At 41.8% G+C, this 23,096-nt stretch overlaps 1 protein-coding gene across 4 annotated transcripts in view; it reads left to right on the top strand.

The window, feature by feature from the left end:
• Positions 1 to 23,096, top strand: part of unkl (unk like zinc finger) — a 154,415-nt gene that overhangs the window by 8,301 nt on the left and 123,018 nt on the right. The gene's annotated exons all lie outside the window — the stretch shown is intronic.

The following is a 23,096-nucleotide window of genomic DNA, read 5'->3' as shown; positions in this document are numbered from 1 at the left end:
AACAGACTGTTTGCAACCCGGACTTTTGGTTCTCACCTATATCACCTCCATCCCAAAGACTTCTTAGTTCCATTTCCACTCTCCATGAACTCCAGATTGTCCAAAGCTTAGCTGCTTACATCCTGTCCAGTTTGCCTTTCATCCTGTTCTAGCTGACTCATGTACACGACCTTCAATGTCTTAAATTTTAATTCTTCATTCTCATCTTTAAATCTTTCTAAAGCCTTTCTCCCAACCCTATTTTTCCAGCTTCCTCCAGCCGCTACATTCCATCCCCAGAACTGCTGCTTGGACCCTTCAACTTTTGCTTTCCCCACCACCGACCTTTGTCTCGTCATGGGTGACAGCTCAGCTTCTGAAAAATCGCAGCCCTTGCCCTTATCATGCCACCTGCTGATGGGCTGATCAGTTTATTCTTGTTGCTGTTGTCTGTAAACCATGAGCTCCATTCGGTGTATTATGAAGTTCATCTTTACTCAAAGCTCATCCCCCGACATGTTCCACTCTTAACAGGGTCATTCTGATCCTCCTCAGACAGGTCCAAGTGTTGACTCTATGCAACCCCTCATTTCCTATGGTTACCTTTATTTTCACCGTTTGTTTATTTGGTTCTGTGATGGATAAATCTGGGAAGCATAATTCCATCTTTTGTTTAAAAGGTCTGAGTTTGGATAAGACATCTGTGGCCTTACAATTCATGCTGGGGAATTTGGTGGTCATCTTCCTGAGGTTTCCAGTCTTCTACGGGGATTTGTAACCTCTGTACTCGATAGAGAGACTCAGCAATATAGCTGCTGTTTTTTGTTCTCTCCCCTCTTTTTTTTATTTTTTTTATTTTTTTATTTTTTTTGTGGCTGCAGTTCAGGTTTTTACCACATTCATACTAGTGGCGCTATTTTCCCATTTCACACACTGCCTGACTTCTGCTCAGGAATGGCACTTGAGGATGCCTCAAAGGCCCTGCAATTTTTCTGCCTGATTCAAAGCTGACTGCACAGCATGACCCTGAACCGACTCATTGCTTCCATTCACTATCGATCTGGCAATCCCACAAATCAGGTACTTGCTGTTCTGCAAATTACTGCCTGCCTGCCTAGGTTTCAGTGCACATACAGCCTCTATATTGCAACAAATCTTGTCTGTGGCTCTTCTTGTGGTCTTCAAATTCACAACGCTACCACCATGTTGCATTTCTGGCTCCTTTACACAAGCTTGTCAATCTCCCACAAAGGACTGGTAAACTATAAGTGGGTTCAGATTATTTGAAGACTCCAACTGATATATACACACACTACAGGATACCTCAACAGACAGGTCTACTCCAGGCATTCAGCAACAGCTTGTAATCACTCTCATGCACCATGAACTGGCTGCTGCTCATAAGCTGCTTTGCATCCTGGTTCCTTGAACATTTGCATATTCTCTTAAAGTTATATCATAACACCTGAGTTGCTTAACTCTAATTTTAAAGTTGTGCCCTCTTGTTCTGGATTCCTCCACTGGAGAAACTAATTTCTCTATTCTATTGAATCCCTTTAATAATTTTTAACAACTATGTTGGGATCATCTCTCAATCTTCTAAACTCAAGGGAATGCAACCCATCATTCAACCTGGCTTTAATTTAAACCTTTGAACTTCACTATCATTCTGGCAAATGTCTGCTCTTCTTTCTTCAGCCTTGGCTCAGTTGCTAGCACTTTTGCCACTGAATCACAAGGTTGTGGGTTCAAGTCCCACTCCAGACACTTGAGCACAAAAAGCTAGGCTGACAATACAGTGCAATACTGAGGGAGTTGCTACACTGTAGAGAGGTGCTTTTTTTTGGATAAGCTATCAAGCAGTGGCCCTCTCAGCTTTTTAAATTGGTCGTAAAAGATCTCAAGGCATTGTTTTGAAGAAGAGCAGGTGTTCTGGTTAATATGCATGTCAGCATCACAAGCACAGCAGATTATCTGATCATTTATAGAATCATACAATGGTTGCTGCGCAGAAAATGGGGTCAAGTCCACAATCAGATCATCAAAGATCTTATTGAATGGTGGAGCAGGCTCAAGGGATCAGATGGCCGACTGCTGCTCCCATTTCTTGTGCCCTTATGTCCATTTGGTCCATTGTGTCTGTGCCAGCTCTCTGCAGGAGCAACTCAGCTAGTCCCACTCTCCTGCCTTTTCCCACTTTTGCATTGCTGTTTCTGGGAGCTTGCTGTGCTCAAATTGAATGCTGCATTTCCTACCATACTACAATGTCTACGCTTCAAAAATGTTTCATTGGTTGTAAAGAGTTTTGACATGCCCTGAGGTCATGAGAGATGCTATATAAACACAAGCCCACCTTTTTTTCTCCCCAAGGCCAGTACATCCTTTTTTTGAGGTGCAGCACCCAACTGAACACAGTTTTCTAGATGGGATTTGATAGATAAGTACAGATTCCTCTCTTGTATTCCAGCACACTTAAGTAAAAGAGCAACATACCGTTAGCTTTTTGCTAAATATTTGTACTTGTGCACTAGCATTTGGTGAGTTTTGTACTTGGACATCCAAATCTCTTTGCTCCTTCACAGTTTCTCGTCTCCCCATTTAGAAAGTATTGCAATTTGTCTGTCTTGGATCTGAAATTGATGACCTTGCATTTTTCCACATTGACCTCAATCTAATGCATTATTTACCACTGACTTAACCTGCCTAAGTCCCTTTGTAACTTTCTGCTCCCATTTATACAACCTATTATGCATTCAAATTTAGTGTAATCTGCAAATTTGGATGTTCAATTCTTCTCTATCAATGACTTGGATGAATGAAATGGTGAAGAGCTAATACCCTGTACAAATGCTAATACCCTGTACAAATGCTTGGGGAACACCACTTGCCACATCGTGCAAATTTGGGTACTTTTTTTTATTCCTACTTTATCAATTTCTTTTGTCTAATTACACTCCAGTGAAGCGACTTGGGACCTTTTACAACATTAGAGATGCTTTATAATTGCAAGTTGTTGACCCTGTCTCCTAACCAATTATCAATCGAGGTCCCAAAGCTGCCAGCTGTTTTTGAAATTTGTCCTCTTAGCTTTCTTCAAATATAATTTTGGGAACTAGCTGGCCAGAAACTGAAAAAGTGAAGAAAAATGTCCTCAATACAGGTGATTGGTATTGTATCCTGAGAAATTAGGTAAGCTGCACATGCACACAAGACACAATTTACGTTTAGCTCAGCGTTACAGCTTTTGACAAAAATAAATCAAAACCTGAGTTTTTGGCAGAGGCTGAAGCCTTGAAGTAATAATGAAGCCATTAAAAACACTTGAATACACACATTTAATTGCATTTGTGAAATATGGAATTTTTCACACCTAATTTTTATTTAAACCCTTGCTTTGGGCATCAGAAGTTGCATTTGCTGAGGAAGTAAAATTTTTCAAACATTCTGAATGAATTATGTGGAAAAGTCTCTTGACCAGATTATGTAATTATACGATGACTAGTTACATAGGTGATTTCCATTATAAATATGGACAGAGGAATTCATAATGGTGGGGGTCGGGGGAAACTAACATAAAAATGTGAGGAAAACTGAAAGTAAGTGGGGCTTAATAGAATTCATATGTGTTCAAGGCAAGATGTTTAATACACTATAGATAGCTTCTTCTTGCCTGCTAGATTTTTAAGTCTCCAGACTGTGCTGAATGATTGCCTTAGTGCAGCAAAGATGGGAATTACATGGGTAGTTCTTTCCAAAGTTCTTGTTTTACCTTTTGTGAGACATGTAATTAATTGCTCAATTCCATCTAGTTAATGTAGTTAAACAGTGAAAAAATATAGATGTGCTGGGAAAAGCTCTGTAGTACTGGACCCTTTTTAACTTGTGGAACTGGTGGATTGAATTGTTTTGACTGAGGGTTTTAAGTCAAATCAGTTGGGCGAACTCAGCCCATTTTTAGATATAGACGGTAACAGGAAAAAAAGACTATCTACCTGAAAAGACAGAAGTATCATGTAAAATAAACTTGTAATGCCCCATGGTTGAACTTGCTTCATTTACAGGCAGGAGTTCTAGAAGACTATTGATTTTTGCATGAATTTTAAATATCTGTAAATGTGCCCCTTCTGCGTTTGTTGCTAATCTCCAGGTTTGTCACTTATTATCTATCCTTGCCCCCTTTCTCTTTCTCATCTGCATGCTGCCCCTTAAAACAACATCTGAAGGCACAGCAATTGTTTTTGCATGTACACTGATGACACCTGGCTTTACAACACCACTTCTCTCTACTCCTCCACATTTGTGACATTATCAGACAGCTTATCTGACATCTTGTACTGGATGAGCACAAATTTCCTCTGATTAAAGATTAGGAAGGCTGAAGCCATTGTTTTTGGCCTCCACTACAAACTCCACTCCCCACCCACTGAATCCAGCCCTTTCCCTGGCAACGGCTTGAGATTTGCAACCTTGCTGTCACATTTGGTCCTAAAATGAGCTACTGACTTCATATTCATGCCATGATTTGTATCACACATTTTGACCCCCGTAACATTGCCTGACTTCGGCCCTTTCCCAGCACCTCTGCTGCTGAAACTCTGGTTCGTGCGTTCATTATCTAGACTTGAGGCTGGTCTCCCACAGCATACTCTTTTTCAACTTGACGTCATCCAGTGCCTTAACTCACAACAAGTCCCAACCCATGTCACCACTGTACTAACTGCACTTGGCCAGGCAACATCTTTATTTTAAAATGCTCATCCTTGTTCTCAAATCCTTCCATGGCTTTGCTCCTCCTTGTCTCTGTAGTCTCTTTCAGCCCCACAGCCCTCCAAGCTACCTGCGCTCCTCTCAATCATCACCAATTTTAATTGTTTCCCACCATTGGTGGCCATCCTTTAAGTTGCCTCAGCTGCAAGCTTTGGAAAACCCTCCCTACGCTTCTCTGCCTCTTTAGCTCACTTTCCTCCTTTAAGACGCTCCTTTAAAACCCATCGCTTTGCCCAATCTATTGGTCATCTAACCTAATATTGGCTTAGGTGGATCGTTGTCATAATTTGCTTTTTAAGTGCTTTGAAATGTTTCATTACATTAAATGTATTAAATAAGTGTAAGTAATTGTTCTTGGTATCTGACAACTAGGAAAGGAATAAATAAATGTGAAGATCTGGGTCAGCATCCTAATACATAAAGCTGCTTATGTGCTTCATACATATCCCCACAGGCGACAACAAAATTGTGAAACTGCTTTTACGTGGGGTTAATGTTGCTGGCTTCCGATGTATGCCTCACCTCAGTCAACTTGCTGCATTTGCTAAGGCTCATACCTATGTATACTCTTGGCTTTTTAACAGACTCCCTAACCATCAGTTGATGTGAGCCTGATGAATTGAATTCTCTGCTGGTTGTGCAAGATTTGCATATTGGGAATCAGTGAAAGTGGTGTCAGTGTTCACAATATAAAATCAGTTTAGGCTTGGATTAAACGAAGGAAGGAATGCATTCTGAACAAGATGTAAGTTCTACTGAAAGGGGAAAAGATTGTCTATGCACACTCATTAACTTCTGAATCAGCCCAGCTAGCTGATCATGGAATGTAGATGACATTCAGCAATTCAAGTATCAAATAAGTGTGTCTCTCAAAACTAGCAGCACGATAGTTTTAAATCCACTGCCATATATGGCTGGCCCATATCAAACGTTATAATGTTACCTTCTTGAGGGTTGACCCTCCTATTGCTCAGCGATGATCTGGACAATGGTGACAGTTGACAATCCGTTTTATATTCAAATCAAAAAGTTGAGATTGTCGAAGCAAATGTTTTCTTATTTCCTCTCCAACTACTCAACTATTGATCATCTGTCAATTCCTCACTAAACTTAACTTATCCTTCTGCCACTTTTTTAGATTGTGTCCCATTTTTTCACCCATCTCCAAGCTCCTGCCTTCTATTAGACAACCTTTCCTTTCACTGCTTCTTCTGTCAATGGTTCTTTCTGTCCTAAGCACCAGCTGATTGCTTCCTTCTGTTTCTCTTTTTCACTCCCTTTGTGTTTTGCTTCACGCCAGCCTCGTGCTCCTCCACACCTCACCTCGGATTCTCTACCTTAGAGAGCAGTGGAGGCTGGGTCTTTGAATATATCCAAGGCTGAGTTAGACAGATTTTTGATATACAGGAGAATCCAGGGATATGGGAAGCAAGTACGAAAGTGGAGTTGAGGCCACAATCAAATGAGCCATGCTCTTATTGAATGGCAAAGCAGGGCTAAGAGGCCGAATAGCCTGCTCCTCTGAATTTTTATATATGACCTCTCCTCCACCTGGCCTTTCTCTGTCTTCCCCCCACACCCCTTTCACCAGCTGCCCATCTCTTTAAAAAAAAGTGTAATTGAAGAAACTGGTTTTGACTCCTAACTCTGCCCCTTGTCCACTTTCCTGGATCACACACATGAGCATCTCTGTGGCTGTTTATTCATACTGTTGTGTTCTATTCAACTCAGAGTTAAACTATAAACATCTCATGCCCATGACCTCAGTTCCCCAGCAAGTCTGTATAGAAATTGAAGAATTGTTTTTTATTTTTTTAAAAAAAGCTCCTGTACAATGGATGGTTCAATTTGTAATGTCAGAATGGGGTTGAATTGTAAAGACATAAAGTTCCAGAGATGTGTATTGAGCTTGCTGATCTCACCCATGCGTGGTGCCTACAGAACTTCAAATAGGCTGTTGACCCAAGGATAGAGAAAGGAAAAATCAGACAGTTGTTATTGGGTAATCACTGCATATATGTGGACATATTGAGCTTGGTTTTATTGCACTATTTGATCCAATAGACTGCTTACACTTATTGTCGAGACTTCCCACATGCAGAATGGCCATGTGAGTGAGTGTCACTCGAACATACCCTAGCCAAGAGCCAGCCTTTGGGTTGAGAGTAAATGGAATGCAGTTGGAAAAAATCTGAAATGATTGAACTCTTTTTAATTTTTCTTTCATTATTCATTCATGGGATGTATGATTGCTAAATCTGCTCATGACACAGAGATTGACAGGAAAGTAAGCTATCAAGAGGAGGTAAAGAGTCTGTAAAGGGATATTGACAGGTTAAGTGAGTGGGTAAAAATTTGGCAGATGGAGTATAATGTGGGAAAATATGAGCATGTCCGCTTTGGCAGAAAGACTTGAAAAGCAACAGACTGTTTAGATGGAGAGATCACAGAATTACATTGTGCAGAAGAGACCCTTCGGCCCATCGAGTCTGCACCAACATGTGAGAAACACCTGACCTATCTACCTAACCCCATTTACCAGCACTTGGCCCATAGCCTTGAATGTTATGACGTGCCAAGTGCTCATCCAGGTATTTTTTAAAGGATGTGAGGCAACCCGCCTCCACCACCCTCCCAGGCAGCGCATTCCAGACCGTCACCACCCTCTGGGTAAAAAAAGTTTTTTCCTCACATCCCCCCAAAACTTCCTGCCCCTCACCTTGAACTTGTGTCCCCTCGTGATTGACCCTTCAACTAAGGGGAACAGCTGCTCCCTATCCACCCTGTCCATGCTCCTCATAATTTTGTACATCTCGATCAGGTTGCCCCTCAGTCTTCTCTGCTGTAACGAAAACAACCCAAGCCTATCCAACCTCTCTTCGTAACTTAAATGTTTCATCCCAGGCAACATCCAGTGCAATCACATCCTTCCTACAATGTGGCGATCAGAACTGCACACAGTACTCCAGTTGTGGCCTCACCAAGGTTCTATACAACTCCAACATGACCTCCCTACTTTTGTAATCTATGCCTCGATTGATAAAGGCAAGTGTCCCATATGCCTTTTCCACCACCACCCTAACATGCCCCTCCACCTTCAGAGACCTATGGACACACATGCCAAGGTCCCTTTGTTCCTCAGAACTTCCTAGTGTCATGCCATTCATTGAATACTTCCTTGTCAAATTACTCCTTCCAAAGTGTATCACCTCTCACTTTTCAGGGTTAAATTCCATCTGCCACTTATCTGCCTATTTGACCATATTGCAGAACTCGGTGATACAGAGGGATCTAGGTGTCCTGGTACATGAATCGCATAGATTTAGTATGCAGGTATAACAAGTGGTTAGAGAGGCAAATGGAATGTTGTAGTTTATTGCAAGGGGAATGGAATATAAAAGTAGGGAAGTTTTGCTTCAGATGAACAGGGCGTTGGTGGGATCACATCTATAGTACTGTGTACAGTTTTGGTGGTCTTATTTGAGAAAGGACATAGCTGCATTAGAAGCAGTTCAGAGAAGTTTTACTCGACTGATTTCTAGGGTGAAGGAGTTATCTTATGAGAAAGGTTGGTCTTATATCCTTTGGAGTTTAGAGAGGTAATCTTACTGAAACACATGAGATTCTGAGGAGTCTGAACAGATGCTGAGAAGATATCTCCTCTTGTGGGAGAGACTAGGACTAGGGGACACAGCTTAAAAATAAGGGATCTCCCATTTAAGATGAAGATGAGGAGAAATTTAATTTCTGAGGGTCGTGAGTCTTCCCCAGAGATCAAGGTGGAGGCAGGGCCATGAATATTGTAAAGACAGACTTCTTGGCTGACAAGGGAGTCAAAGGGTATAGTGGGCAGGCAGAAAGTGTAGTTGAGGTCACAGTCAAATCAACCATGATCTTATCAAATCGCAGAGCAGGCTTGAGGGGCTGAATAGCCTACATCTCCTAATTCATATGTTCATATGATGTGAGTGTTGCTGGCTAGGCCGGCATTTACCGCCCATCTCTAATTGCCCTTGAGACCTTCTTGAACCGCTGCAGTCCATGTGGTGTAGTAATACCCACAGGGTGTTGGGGAGGAAGTTCCAGGATTTTGACCCAGCGACAGTAAAGGAACAACAGTATGCTTCCAAGTCAGGGTGGTAAGTGGCTTGGAATGGAACCTCCAGGTGGTGATGTTCCCATGTGCCTGCTGTACTTGTCCTTTTAGATGATAGCAGTCTTGGGTTTGGAAGGTGCTGTCTAAGGAGCTTTGGTGAATTTCTGCAGTGCATCTTGTAGATGGTACACGCTGCTGCCACTGTGTGTCGATGGTGGAGGGAGTGAATGTTTGTGGATGTGGAGCCAATCAAGTGGGCTGCTTTATCCAAGATGGTGACAAGTTTCTTGTGTTGTTGGAACTGCAGGTTGAGAGTATTCCATCACATTCCTGACTTGTGCCCTGTAGATGGTGGACAGGCTTTGGGGAGTCAGGAGGTGAGTTACTCGCTACAGAATTCCTAGCCTCTGATCTGCTCTTGTAGCCACAGTATTTATATGGCTAGCCCAGTTCAGTTTTAGGTCAGTGGTAACCCCCAGGATGTTAATGGTGGGGATTCAGCAATGGTAATGCTGTTGAATGTCATGGGGCAATGGTTAGATTTTCTCTTGCTGGAGATGGTCATTCTCTGGCACTTGTGTGGCATGAATGTTACTTGCCACTTGTTAGCCAAAGCTTGGATATTGTTCAGGTCTTGCTGCATTTGGACATGGGCTGTTTCGGCATCTAAGGGGTCGCAAATGGTGTTGAACATTGTGCAGTCGTCAGCGAACATCCCCACTCCTGACCTTATGGTGGAAGGAAGGTCAATGATGAAGCAGCTGAAGATGGTTGGGCCTAGGACATTGCCCTGAGGAACTCCTGCAGTGATGTTCTGGAACTGAGATGATTGACCGCCATCAAACACAACCATCTTCCTTTTTGCTAGGAGTGACTTCAACCAGTGGAGTGTTTTCCCCCTGATTCCTATTGACTCCAGTTTTGCTTGGGCACCTTGATGCCACATTCAGTCAAATGCTGCGTTGATGTTGAGGTCAGCCACTCTCACCGCAACTCTGGAGTTCAGCTCTTTTGTCCATGTTTGAACCAAGGCTATAATGAGATCAGGAACTGAGTGAACCTGACAGAACCCAAACTGAGGGTCAATTTAATAGTTTTGTCAGCAAATACCTGTGAAATTTCTTTGCAGTAGGATGTTGATGCTCTTTTCAAACTATAAGCTTGTGCCTTATTCTACAGTTAGTTGCCTTCTGTGCTATGAAGTCGTGCAGGGTATTTTCTTGTAATTATCACTGATTCCAAATGTGGGACCAATTGGAAAATGATAGCAATCCAGTTGGCTGGAGAAGTTACATTTTTATTTAGTTGGTTTGCTAAGTACAATATTGAATATTTAAGTCAAAATATGTGGGGTCTATTTTATATCGCATCCCATTTGTTGTGCATTGCCAGCTCAATATAGAACAATCCGCCACAGTATTGTACTTAGAATAGTAATTTAGAATGTAACCATGATAATTTGTCCTTACTCTTCTCACAACGCCTAGAAAGTGAAATAAGAGATTGACAATATTCATGACTCACATCCTTAATCATTTATCCCCCTTTGACTTTTGCGCCATTTTATTTTATATTGTCATTAAGTAAAACTGAACATGCACATAAACTGTGATTCAACAAGGCAAATGGAAATGTTATGCAGTGAATATATGTTAAAATAATACAAAGCCAGACTCAAGTTTGAATGCCTTAATTGCCCAGGAACTTGATGCAGATGAAATATAATATGAATAAGTGTGAAGTTATTCACTTTGGTAGAAAAAACAGAAAGGGAGAACATTTCCTCAAAGGTGAGAATTTGGAAAGTGCAGGTGTCCAAATGGACCTGGGTGTCTTTGTTCATGAATCACTAAAAGTTTGCATGCAAATGCAGCAAGCAATTAGGAAGGCAAATGGTATGCTGACAAAGGCGATTTGAGTACAGGGAGTAAAGATGTCTTGTTGCAGTTGAATAGAGCCTTGGTGGGAATTCACCTGGAGTATTGTGTACAGTTTTGCTCCTCTTATCTAAGGATGGATATACTTGCCATAGAGGGAGTGCAACAGAGGTTCATCAGATTAATCCCTGGGATGGCAGGATTGTCTTATGAAGAGAGACTGGGGAGACTGGGTCTGTATTCCCTAGAGTTTCGAAAAAGGGGTAGTCTCATTGAAACTAAATTCTTACAGGGTGTGGCAGGTCGATGTGGTTAAAATGTTTCCCCTGGCTGGTGAGTTTAAAACCAGGGAACATCATCTCAGGATAAGGGGTAGGCCATTTAAGACTGACATGTGGAGGAATTTCTTCACTCAGAGATTGGGGAATCTTTGGAACTCTCTACCCCAGAGGACTGTGGAAGCTCAATCATTGAGCATGTTCAAAACAGAAATTGATGGAATTTTGGAAACTAATGACATCAAGGGATATGGGAAAGTGGTGTTGAGGTAGATGATCAGCCATGACCTAATTGAATGGTGGAACAGGCTCGACAGGCTGAATGGCCTACTCCTTTTCCTATATTCCTGTGTGTTAATTTTCTTAAAAAGAGGATTGTTAACGTGAGAAGATAACACACAAGAGTAATTGTTGGAATCCCTGTAGCAATTTTGCAATACCCAGTGCAGGCATTTCCTTCTTTAAAAATTGGTTCAGAAGAGGGAAATGGAGCTGTATGCATCTGCTGTTTAATAGCTTTGACCAAAAGTTGTGTTCGTGTTTGTTTAAAGCATGAGAAGTTAGCTCAGTGTATTCTTCTCCATGCAAATTCTGTTGTTTTCAACTATATCAAACTCATTAAAGCAATACACCTTACTAATAAATAGTCAAGGTGTAATTTACGCCAATCTCAGTTAGCTCAGTTGGTCCTTCCCTTGTGGTGAAAGTTCCTGTTCTTGCGTACACAGCCTGTTGCCATATTTACATTAAAGGCATTTTTGAATTGCTAGAATTCCATGACAGTAATTATACAGCCAATGTTTTACTTTGATTCTGAATATTTGTTGGAGTGGTTTTTTAATAATTTTTAAATTAAGGTGCCGCACAAAAGATTAATAAGCAAGATAGGGTTCATGGAGTTGTGAGTGATATTTTGGCATGGATGGTGGACTGGTTCATAGACTGGAAGCAGAGACTAGTGACAAACAAGGCTTTTTCAAGTTGGCAGGTTGTAATGAGCAGAGTGCCACAAGGATCAGTTCTGGGGCCTCAGTTATTTACAATTTACAATAATGACTTAGACAAAGAGATCAAGAATAACATCCAAGTTTGTTGATGATACACAATTAAGTGGGGATATAAGTTGTGTGGAGGACAGAAAGAGGCTGCAAAAAGATAGGTACAAGTGAATGGGAACAAGGTGGCAGATAGAGTATCATGTGTGGAAGTGTGAGGTTATTCACCTTTTGTAGTAAGAATAGAAAAGCAGAATAATTTTTAAAAGGCATGAAACCTCTGAATGTTGATGTTTGGAGGAACTTGGCTGCACTCATTCAAGAAACACAAAGTTAGCATGCAGGTATAGCAAGAGATTAGGAAGGTAAATGGCATGTTGACTTATATTGCAAGGGGATTGGAGTAGGAGTATAAGCAAGTCTTGCTACAATTGTGTAGGATTTTGGTGAGACCATGCAATTTGGCTCTACATATCTAAGCAAGTATATAGTCACCCTGGAAGCAGTACAGTGAAGGTTCACTAGATTGGTTCCTGGACTGAGAGGGTTTGTCCAATTGTTGAGAAGCCAAATAAATTGGGCCTATATTCTTTGGATTTTGGAAGAATGAGAGGTGATCTCTTTGAAAAGTGGAAGGTTCTGAAGGGGCTTGACCGGGTAGATACTGAGAAGTTGTTTCCTCCTGACTGGGGAATCTGAGCACAGTCTCAGGAAAAGATCACTTCAGACTGAGAAGAGGAGAAATTTCTTCACTCAGACGATCGAGAATCTTTGGAATTGTCTATCCAGTGGATGCTCCATTATTGAATATATTTTGAGGATGAGATAGAGCAAACATTATCTGTCTATCAGGGAATTGAGGGACATGGTAAGCGGGTGGAAAAGTGGAGTTGAGTCAGAAGATCAGCTATGAAGATATTGAATGGCGGAACAGGCTGGAAGGGCCATATAGTGTCATCTCCACCTATTTCTTATGTTCATAGTTCTCAGCTATAATGTAAGTTTTTTGGTTTGAGGACAACTTGCAAATATACATATGCCCCAGATTGAACTGGATCTAGCTTTTGGAAATTAAAAGATTGATCTGATCAATTTACAAAAATCTTAAAAACATGTATGGTACTGCTTCTAAGATCAGTTTAAAAAAAAGAGCTTCGCCAATGGCGATAGGGAATGTATTGATATACAATAAGCCCCCGTTTAATGTTGCCCTGTTCTACATTGTTTCACCTTAACATGGGTCAGTTAATGGGGCCTGTATTCTTGTTTAGCATCGCGAGTTTTGTTTTAAAGTCATTTCACGCCGGTTGAACGTAGGGTCACATGACCTGATAGGCGACATTTTGAAGCAAGCTCTGCCATTCCCTGACCCTTTCTTCTTGCTGCTGACCCTTCGACTTGTGATCTTTCCCACTCCCTAACGCACCCTCTTGCAGCCGACCCTCTGACTTGCAGCTTCTGTGCTCCCTGACTCACCCTCTTGTGTTACCTTGTGCCATGTGTTTCAAACGGGTAATATTTTAGGCTACATTTTTTTGCAACTGTATGCATTTTGTTTGTCTGGGTGTTATTCAAAGGAATGCATTTGAGTACTTTGCACTGAAGTTGCATTTGAAAGTTGAGAGTGTGATCGTGTGATATTAGTTAATTTCACTCTAAGCGTCGTAGCAGCTGCAAGTGACCAGGATTTCACTATTGATTTGCTTGATCTGTGCAAAGTTGAAACTTTTCATTCATTGAAGTTGATTCCCTCTGTTCCATCTTGATTTTCAAAGCAACTCCAGCAATCCTAAATTTCACAATTGGCTCAGTTACCCTAGTGTAGTTGTTAAATGAGCAGAACATAATTTTTGAATATGCTAAGATGTATGGATGAAATATGAAGAACACGAAGAGGTGAAAATAACTGCAGAAATCTGTTGGCTGATTGTAAGCTTCAAGTTTCTTGATGTTTGTTAACTAGTACGTTCTCCTGCTTATCAAGACAATTTTGAGTAGTATCAGAAGTAGTTTCAGTGATACAGTAATCTTGCCATTTGGGGGTCCATCTTTCTTTTGATCCATTTACTTGATGTGAACAACTGCAGAGGAGTCTAATGATTTTAAAGGTAACAAGCTGTGGAGTTGGTCTCTTGGCTGGTTCCTTCAAGAGCCCAGCAAAAGTGCAATATGCTCAGTGGTATGCTATACTTAAAATGTTTTCCTTCAGAGTACAATCTTCACAACTGTCACATGGAGCATTCTTCTGTACCTGGTGTTCCAAAGCTTGTGTCCTCGCTGGTAATGAAATGTTTAATTGTTTTGGACCTCTAGGATTAGGACTGATGCAGCTCTCTGCTCATGGAGAAAGTTGGCTTCAAGAATGCTGCAGCAACATGCTACTTGACTTGGACTCTCTGTGTGGGGCAAGAGGGGTGGACATGGATATGGCCAGAGCAGCTTTTTCAACGTAAAAGATAGCTATTTGGTAGTACAGGCTGAAAAAAGAGACATGCTATCAAAGCTTTTTGTCTTGCACTCATCAGGAGAGCTCGCAAGGAATTACCAACATTAACGGGGGAACAACAATTTATACTGCATGAGAAGAGAGTTGACCTGCCCAGTTTGAATTTGAACAAAACTGATCACAGGAATGAAAGGCTTAACATATGAGGAACTTGATGGAGTTTAGAAGGATGAGGGGGGTTCTGATTGAAACTTACAGAATACTGAAAGGCCTGGATAGAGTGGATATGGGGAAGATGTTTCCATTAGTAGGAGAGACTAGGACCCGAGGGCACAGCCTCAGAGTAAAGGGAAGACCTTTTAGAACAGAGATGAGGAGAAACTTCTTTAGCCAGAGAGTGGTGAATCTTTGGAATTCATTGCCACAGAAGGCTGTGGAGGCCAGATCATTGAGTGTATTTAAGACTGAGATAGATAGGTTCTTGATTGGTAAGGGGATCAAAGGTTACGGGGAGAAGGCGGGAGAATGGGGCTGAGAAACTTATCAGCCATGATCGAATGGCGGAGCAGACTCAAGGGCTGAATGGCCTAATTTCTGCTCCTATGTCTTATGGTCTAAAACTGGGCAATTAACTGTTCTATGCTGCATTCGCCATGGCAACACCTCCACCAATCAGAGTCCACTAACTAACCTTCTTCTCATGCAGTATAAATTGTTGTTTCCCTGTAACTTGGATTTTTCTCAAGAGACAGAAAAGTTGTACTGACTGGAGAATACCTCTTATTTAAGGTAATTTATGTCTCCCCCTTAAAAGTTATAGACAGAAGATCTGACTGCACTTAGCCTGAATAAAAATGGTTCATTATGAACTGGGAAGTGGGGATGGAAGAGGACAAGATTTGGCTATTGTTGTTTGAACTGTTGATTTTGAAGAACTTAGTATAGCTACTTATATTTGCCATGAGTTGAAAAAATATTTTTCCCTTTGGCTGCTGGATTGTATTATGTTTACAAACAAGATTTCAAGTATCTGTGTTATTTTGCGGTTAGATTACTTCAAGTAATGTGTTTTGATTGGTAACATTACACTTCCATTTTCCCTCCTGTGCATTGCAAATCCTCTGGTACAGATGTTAGTGGAAGTGTTAACCTTATCCTATTCATGTCCAGCAGGCACTTTCAGCTGTGGTCACTGAAGAGCAGGTGTGAATCACCCTCTATGTCGAGGCCATTAGATGTCAACCGTTGGCTGTTTGAGATAAGCTAACCCAGCACAGAATGAGAATTGAGCTACAGTCATGTCCATCATGGCCTGTGTGTGGTTTTTCTTAATTAGCTGAGCCAACTTAGCCAGCAGGGAAGTTCTTCTGTACTGTATTCTTTTTGGTTTTTGACCATTTATTGACACTGCTCAGCTGAGCACCAACTCCCAGTGCAAAAGAATATTACGTAATTCCACCGTTGTACTCGTTGTCTAATAGTTAATTGTAGGTGACTAATCTTTAGTTTGATGTGGTTTTACTGCTCCACCAGCATGAAATGCCACTGCAACCAAAAGCATAATTTAGTGAGATGCCCTTCTGTAGTAAGAACATTTTGCAGCTTTGTAATCACTCATGTTTCTAACATCATGTCATATCTTATGGTTTATGTTCAGTTCAGTTTGATCCCTAACCTATGATTGAAATCACAGCAAATGGTGATCAAGTTGCTGTGCTGCAACAGAAAGCAACGATGGCCTGTACTCTCCAGAAAGATTCACGAGTTTGAGCATATTACTTAACAGAATGGCATTGCTGTGCTTTTTACGTTGCACCCAGGGGAGTTATATGAGCAGCTGTTACCCTGCACTGATGGAAAACTTATTTTTGTGGGCTGGTAGGGGGACTGCTGGAGTATAGGGGGAGGGGAAGTGGGTAGAGAGGGAAGGGGCCATGTGTAAGGGGCATGACAGAAATGTGATTTGACAGAAATGTTTATGAAGAGGGCCCCCTCACTCTGCTCAATCAACAGGTCTTAGTTCATAGCAATATTGAATTAATTCTTCAAAAATTACATCTTGAAATCCCAGTTTCATTTGGGAGTTGAGAAAGCGAGGCATACAAGCTAGGTAGGATTTGCTCATGCGGGTAATCAACTGTTGCTATATGACTTCTAAACCTATCCAGCAGTGATCTATCACATTTGGCAGTCCATTTTTGTATTATGAAAATGACAAGGTTGAGCTCAATTAGCTCAATGTGTAAGGGTACAGCTGTATATGTAGAGAGGAAAACCCTGGGTTTAATACTTGCTTTGTGCTGATTTAATGATTTTCAATTAAGATAACTTGTTGGATAGGATCAGAAGTGGTGTTTTGAGATTTTCTCCTTTTCAAAGTGACCCTAGGTGGTGTATATCATCTAGCTGTTAGATCATGAGAGGGTTTGCCCTCCACTACCTCCATATGCTTTGAAGCAAATATCCATAGATTAGGAACATGAGAAAATAAACTAGGTTCTTTCTCTTTTTCCCTTTAATAACCCCTGCTCGAAAATGCAGATTCATGGAATATGGGTGAAATCATGGCTAAATTGGGAAGTTTCCACATGTCCAGTCTAACCGATGTCTTGTAATTGATACCAGAAATAATGAAGAACTGCCTTTGCAGCTGTACCTCAGTGTGAATTGCTACCTTTTAAGAAATCTGAGAATTTGGGGGGAGGGGAAGAGGTTAGGTTTAACTGCAGCAGAAGGAGATGCAAACCAACTATTTAAACTTGACTGTGTACTATAGAATTTAAGTGGTGAGGAAGAAAAAGAACAAAGAGAAAATGTGCATGTGAAGCAAACCAGAATAGAAGTTGTGTAGTAGAGTTAACTTGAGCTTGTAATGTGGTTGACCACTGACATTTGAGATCATGGCTCCTCAAAATGCTCCTCAAGGTACTCGGCTCATATTTAAAGAAGTACACTGCATATTCTTCTGCAGTTAAATCTAATGACTTATGATGACCTAACACCATTCAGTCATGTCAAGTAGCAACCTAGATGGAATTATTGCTTACTTTTTCTCAGTCCCCCCACCCCCAAAAAAAATCATGTTTACCTAGCAAGCATCTTAGCTGTACAGACCCAAATGGTCCTATGTTTTATCCCACTGTATGCTGATCCTTAGCTGGAGCTTTGGTCAGGACACCATAATTGACATGAGCATTCCTTGGTTATTTGAAGTAAAACTTCTCTGATGGAAGTCTGGCTATGTGGTGAGGTCAGGACCAGGCTTATCTTTGATCGAATACAATGCTTGCTGTCCAGACTCTTGCATGAATGATAACTGCTTGGATGATATACCAGAAGGTTATGCTGATCTTAGGTAGTCAGTTTCTAAAGTTTGTTCAGCTAAAGTTTCCCTGTACTTCATTGTTTCATGAGGAGGTCTTGTGTCGTAGTGGTAGTGTCTCTACCTCAAGGCCAGAAACTCTAGGTTCAGGTCCTATGCCAGGACCTGGTGGTCATGGTAGGGGCATTCATAGCACAGTTTAACATGCTAATAATCAGCTGTTAGATCCTTCCATCACCAGAGGGAAAAAAGTGTGTGTGAAGGTACGCTAAAATAAATTGTTCTATTTTAGCACTGATCTCATCCTTTAATTGAAACATCCTTTTCCTGTTGACCCTATCTATGCCCCTCATAATTTTATACACCTCAATCATGTCCCCCCTCAATCTCCTCTGCTCCAAGGCAAATAACCCCAGTCTATCCAATCTCTTCTCATAACTAAAACTCTCCAGCCCAGGCAACATCCTGGTAAATCTCCTCCACACTCTCTCTAGTGCAATCACGTCCTTCCTATAATGTGGATTCCAGAACTGCATGCAATACTCCAGCTGTGGCCTGACCAGCGTTTTATACAGTTCTAGCATAACCTCCCTGCTCTTATATTCTATGCCTCAGCTAATAAAGGCAAATATCCCATATGCCTTCTTAACCACCTTATCTACCTGTCCCGCTACCTTAAGGGACCAGTAGACATGCACACCAAGGCCCCTCTGATCCTTGGTACTTCCCAGGGTCCTACCATTCATCATGTATTCCCATGCCTTGTTTGTCCTGCCCCAGTGCATCACCTCACACTTATCCGGATTAAATTCCAATTGCCACTGATCAACCCATCTGACCAGCCCGTTTATATCCTCATGTAATCTAAGGCTATCCTCCTCACTATTTACCACCCCACCAATTTTCGTGCCATTCACAAACTTACTGATCAGCCCTCCTACGTTCAAGTCTAAATCGTTTATATATATCACAAACAGCAAGGGACCCAACACCGATCCCTGTGGACACAGGCATCCAGTCACAAAAACACTCCTCAACCATCATCCTCTGCTTCCTGCCACTCATCCAATTCTGGATCCAATTTGCCAAATTGCCTTGGATCCGATGGGCTCTTACCTTTGTTGTCATCTCCCATGTGGGATCTTATCAAAAGCCTTGCTGAAATCCAAGTGGACTACGTCAAATGTCCTCATCTACACACCCGGTCACCTCTTCGAAAAATTCAATCAAATTGGTCAGACATGACCTCCCCTTAACAAAACCATGCTGACCGTCCTTGATTAACCCCTGCCTTTCCAAATGTAGATTAATTCTGTCCCTCAGAATTGCTTCCAATAGTTTGCCCACCACTGAGGTTAGACTGACTGGCCTGTAGTTCCCTGGTTTATCCTTTCCTCCCTTCTTGAATAATGGTACCACATTAGCTGTCTTCCAGTCCTCTGGCACCTTTCCTGTGGCCAGAGAGGTATTGAAAATTATTGCCAGTGCCCCTGCTATTTCCTCCCTTGCCTCACTCAACAGTCTGGGATGCATTTCATCCTGGCCTGGAGATTTACCTACTTTTAAGCCTGCCAGACCACTTAGAGCCTCCTTCCTTCCTACCCTAATTTCTTTATTATATCACAGTTCTTCTGCCTGATTTCCATACCCTCGTCGTCCCTCTCACTTGTGAACACCGACACAAAGTATTCATTTAGAACCCTACCTACATCTTCCGGCTCCACACACACATTACCACTATGGTCCTTAATGGGCCCTACTCTTTCCCTAGTTATCCTCTTACTCTTAATGTACTTGTAACATAATTTGGATTTTTCTTTATTTTATCTGTCAATGTTTTTTCATGCCCCCTTTTTGCTCTCCTAATTTCCTTTTTATGTTCCCCCCTACATATTCTATACTCCTCTGGGGCTTCCGCTGTTTTGAGCCCTCGGTATCTGCCATAAGCCTCCCCTTTTCTCTTTTTCCAATCCTGTATATCCCTCGACATCCAGGGTTCCCTGGATTTGTTGGTCCCACCCTTTGTCTTTACTGGAATATGTTGACCCCATACTCTCCCTATTTCTTTCTTGAATGTGTCCCACTGCTCTGACGTGGATTTACCCAAAGTATGCTGCTCCCAGTTCATTCTGGCCAAATCATATCTGATCTTATTAAAATCTGCCTTTCCCCTATTTAGAACTCTGATTTGTGGCCCATCCTTGTACTTTTCCACAACAACCTTGAATCTAATGGAGTTATGATCACTATCTGCAAAATGCTCTCCCCATACCTCTACCACTGGCCCGGCTTCGTTCCCGAAAATTAAATCCAGCACTGCCCCCTCTCTTGTAGGGCCTTCTATTTCCTGACTTAAAAAGCTCTCCTGGACGCATTTTAAGAATTCTGCTCCCTCGAAACCTATCACACTATGACTAACCCAGTTAATTTTGGGGAAGTTGAAATTCCCCACTATTACTACCCTATTATTTTTACACTTCTCTGAACTTTGCCTACATATCTGCTCTTCTATTTCTCCCTGACTTTTTGGGGCCTATAGTACACTCCCAGCAATGTGATTGCTCCTTTTTTCTCTTTCAGTTCTACCCATATGGCTTTATTTGAAGAGCCTTCTAAGATGTCATCCCTCCTTACTGCTGTAATTGATTCCTTGATCAATATTGCGATTCCTCCCCCTTTTACCTCCCTCCTTGTCTCACCTGAAGGCCCTATATCCTGGAATATTGAGCTGCCAATCCTGCCCCTCTCTCAACCATGTCTCTGTGACAGCAGTGAAATCATACTTCCATGTGTTAATTTGTGCCCTCAACTCATCTCCCTTATTCATCAGACTCCTTGCATTAAAATAAATATCATCCAACCTTGCCAAACTCCCTTGTGCCTTAACTGACCAATAACTTCTATGCCTTCCAGACCCACTTGCTCTCTCTTCTAATTTTGGATATGCATCTCCCCCTGCTGACCCTCCCCTCAGGATCTCATCCCTTGCTAAGTTAGTTTAAACCCTCCCCAACAGCACTAGCAAACCTCCCTGCAAGGATGTTGGTCCCATTCCGGTTCAGGTGCAAGCCATCTGTCTTGTACAGGTCCCACCGCCCCCCAAAACAGTGCCAATGTCCCAGAAATCTAAAGCCCTCTCTCCTGCACCATCTCTCCAGCCACACATTCACCTAGACTGATCTCCTATTTCTATACTCACTAGCGCGTGGCACCAGACGTAATCCAGAGATTACTACCTTTTGAGGTCCTGTTTTTTAATCTGCTTCCTAGCTCCCTAAATTCTGCTTGCAGGACCTCATCCCCCTTTCTACCTTTGTCACTGGTACCAATATGTACCACGATCTCTGTCTGTTTGCCCTCCCTCTTTAGAATACCCTGTAGTCATTCAGTGATATCCTTGACCCTGGCACCAAGGAGGCAACATTCCAATCTGGAGTCACATCTACGGCTGCAGAAACGCCTCTCTGTTCCCCTTACTATCAAGTTTTCTACCACTATTGCTCTCCCCTCTTTTTCTTCCTCCTCCACCCCCCCCCCCCCAACAACATGCTGCTGACCCACTCACAGTGCCAAGAGCTTGGCTGCATTCCCCAGAGGAACTGTCACTCGGCGTTTTCCAACACACCTCGAGCGAGATACACCCTGGGAATTTCCTGACTACCTGCCTGACACCTTTCTTCTGACTGATGGTCACCCATTCCCTTTCTCTCTGCACTTCCGTAAGCTGTGGGGTAACCACACCTAAAAACGTGCTATCCACGAAACACTTAGCCTCGTGGATGCACCTCAGTGCCTCCAGCTGCAGCTCAAGCTCCGAAACCTGGAGCTCAAGTAACTGCAGCTGGCAGCACTTCCTGCACTTGTGGTCGGTCAGAGCGCAAGGAGAGACTAGGACTTCCCACATATTGCAGGTGGTACATAACATAGGACTGAGCTGCCCTGCCATGCTTCCAGTTGGAAAAAAACCCTTACTTTAAGTTTAATACAGTAAAAAAAAGTTAAATTATTTATGTACTTTAAATAAAAAACTAGAACTCTTACCTTTCCTTAGCTGAATTTATCTTAAACTGGAAAAAAACACTTACCCACTATTCACCAATCAGCTCTCACCTTTGTGCGGATGTCACTTTTTGAAGCTTCCCCGCACTCGCTCTGGTTCTGATCTCTCCACCGCTCTCTAGTTATTTCCAACAAGAACTGACTGCAGGACACACTTCCCAGACTGCTTCACCGCAATGCTGACTGCAGGACACTTTTCCTCACTTATAGGGTGGAGTGTGAGGAATTAAGTATGAATGAAATAAATTGAAAACCAGGTTACTCATAAATTTTTATGCTTAATAATTTTGAAGCAGCAAGCTTTGAGAATATGGCATTCCCCTTGTACGTCACAATTTGGTTCATGAGAGTGAAGTGTCTTTGACCAGTTTTTGTAGTTAAATGAACTGTTGTCTATCCATCATTCCTGTACTAACCTGAATATGTTCTACACAAAAGCATTCCTGTTTGTTCCCACTTTGTGTTCTATTATACGCTCACTGAATTAAGACAGCTCCCTATATCTACAGGACAGTTGAGCTAGTTTTCAGGCGGTAGAAATCCAGGGAAACTTGGTCACCAACATAGCGAACTCAGCCTGATCATTGGCAGTAAACTGCACAACAATAGCCCTGGAGTTTTATTCTTTCTGCAAGCCATTGTTTCAATTGCGAGTTGTAGTTCCCAAGTCTTTGGATTTCCATTTTATTGATAGTTTTAACGCTGGTACATTTTATTACTTAATGTGGGAGGAGGAAGAGAAGGTAACCTGTGTATTTTGACTTCTGTTTGTACTTTATGGTAACACTTATTGATTCATTTGGATGAAAAAACTGTTTACTGTCCTGTAAAGTTTATTGCCCTATTTTCAGGACAATCACCTCTCCTTTCAATAATTAATGAAAATACAGCTATGCGATGAGTAATGGATCAAGATGACCTGATGAAACATCCGATTGCAACTCAAGTAGTTGAGGGGGTTGTATTAATAGCCTGGATTTTCTGTAATCCTCCCCTACATTGAAACCACTACTGTACATTGTTAATTCATATATTACACGGAGTGCCGTTTTCTGGAAATCAAATAAATATCGACCCACTTCTGTTCACTTTTTGTTTATATTTAAAATGTCAGTTGGAGAATTTTACAATTGTTTGGCATGACTGATGTGTACTTTTTGTTTTGGTTGTGGCTGAGCTCAGGTTAGGCCTTCAAATGCTGCTTTGACTGCGATTAACACACTTATTTCGGACCATAATTAAACTTGCCATACACGTACCAATGATATTGTTATGCA

The sequence above is a fragment of the Carcharodon carcharias genome, chromosome 15, assembly GCF_017639515.1.
Source record: "Carcharodon carcharias isolate sCarCar2 chromosome 15, sCarCar2.pri, whole genome shotgun sequence".
Lineage (NCBI taxonomy): Eukaryota > Metazoa > Chordata > Chondrichthyes > Lamniformes > Lamnidae > Carcharodon > Carcharodon carcharias.
The sequence above is the reverse complement of the archived record's forward strand: the minus strand, read 5'-3'. Positions and strand labels throughout refer to the sequence as shown.